This window comes from Microcebus murinus, chromosome 13, assembly GCF_040939455.1.
Source record: "Microcebus murinus isolate Inina chromosome 13, M.murinus_Inina_mat1.0, whole genome shotgun sequence".
In the NCBI taxonomy this organism is placed as follows: domain Eukaryota; kingdom Metazoa; phylum Chordata; class Mammalia; order Primates; family Cheirogaleidae; genus Microcebus; species Microcebus murinus.
In genome coordinates, this window is record NC_134116.1 from 33,848,063 (window position 1) to 33,849,965 (window position 1,903).

At 32.4% G+C, this 1,903-nt stretch overlaps 1 pseudogene; it reads right to left on the minus strand.

The window, feature by feature from the left end:
- Window positions 1–295: 295 nt before the first annotated feature.
- LOC142875338 (uncharacterized) lies at window positions 296–456 on the minus strand (annotated as a pseudogene).
- Window positions 457–1,903: the final 1,447 nt, after the last annotated feature.

Genomic DNA, 1,903 nt, shown 5'->3' on the forward strand with positions numbered 1-1,903 from the left:
CCTGGGGGGAACATATTCTGCCTTGGCAGATTTTTGCGATATAGGTAAGGAATTTAGGTAACAGGTAACATTGGAGGATCTCACTAATGGTAGGTCTTTCTCTGTCTTGCTGCCATTGTGCTTTGAATTTCAAGCACATTCTTCCAGATCATATCAAGAAAACTGCCCTCTGGCATTGTAATTTTCCAATATTTTATTAGAAAAATTTTCAAACCTATAGTATAGTTGAAAGAATCAAAACACAGTGATCACCCATACACCCGCCACCTAGATTCTATAATTTTTTTTCCTCTTCACGTATAGAGCATTTGTTTATAGGGATGGTACAAGTTTTGTGCCCCTCATCGCAATGACCCCAGATTCCTGCTGGGTGTGTTGTAAAAAAGCTCAACTTTTTAATCATTTTTATGTCTAGTCACTAAGGAGCAATTCTTCTCTGATTTCTTTACCCACCTCTATCATTCCAGAAGTGCGCGATCAAACCTCCATGATCTTTGTGAAAACCATAGACTCAATTTTCTGCACAGAATGAACAGATATCTCATGGAGTCCTCTATGCTGAATTTATACATACCATAAAAAGAGGTAAAGGCAGGCTGCTTACCAATATGAAGAGCATTTGCTCAAGTGAACACTTCCTGCTTTGAAAATAACTTCTCTTGAATAAAATGCTACTCTTACTGTTCAAAAGTGTTAATTTTCAAGAGGTAACAGAATTGTTTTTCTTATCACTTAGTAATTTTGCTCATTCTGTTTGTCTGTTTGTTCTTATGGAAGCCAATATTTCTGACAAGATTTCCTCTTTCAGCCTGTATGGTCTAGAGAAATTGTTTCTAAAATGAGGTGGGACCCCCCCAAGGTGGGGTATATACAATGAATTATTGGCATATAGAAAGAACAAACTTATTTTTTAATCTTAAAAAATAATAAAATTAATCTTTATCAATATTTAATATATGGATACATACTAGTGACTACAAGGTCTGATCCATGTGCCAGGCATTTATGGGTGGTGAGTTGTCCTGAGAGAGATGGGAAGGGTTGATCATGGCTTTTTCACTAGAGCTTTGTTTTCAGCGTGTACCAACAATTGATGGTTGTGTGTTCTCGGTTAGGAGCATTTGTCCATTATATTATTTAGTTTAAACTGATCTAATCTCATACTGACAGACTAAATGAAGATTGAAAAATTTATTCTAATAATGTAAGCACAAGTGAGCAGTAATAAAATGACAGAGTTGATATTTCTACTCTAAGTACAAGTTCATTATTAGTTATGATATGAGAAGGAAATGACAGTTTCAGAGGAAATGGGAGGGGAGAGAATACATGGAATTTGGACTTACATTCATTGTCATTAGCAATGAAACACACCTAATGTGTTATTTTATATAATTGTGATATGTCTTTTTTTTTCAACATTTAGAGCTGTCAAACCAATTATCAACTGAATCTACAATCAGATTTTTAAATCATTGTATCACAAAAAATTAAATTAATTTTAAAGCCAATATTTATTATTTGTAGTAAGAGCAAATTTGTTTTTCTACTGTTAATACAATCAAGAATGTTTAAAGACATTTATCATTCTATTTTTATTATATCCTATTTGATTTTTATTCTTGCTATATTTTATTATAGACACACTATATAAATATAACAATACTTGTATATAATTTATGACATAGTAGACTCTGAACATTCACTGACAGTTTCATGAACTAATATGTTTGTTTGGTTATCATAGAGTTAGAGAAAAATTCAGAACATGAATTGGAAGAAGACTTCTTTACTATTTATGGGATTTGGGGAAACTATCTGAGGTTCTTCATCTGTATGATGGTAATAATAATAACATCTAATATATAAGATTTTTCTAATGAGTAAGTATGTGTGTGTGTGT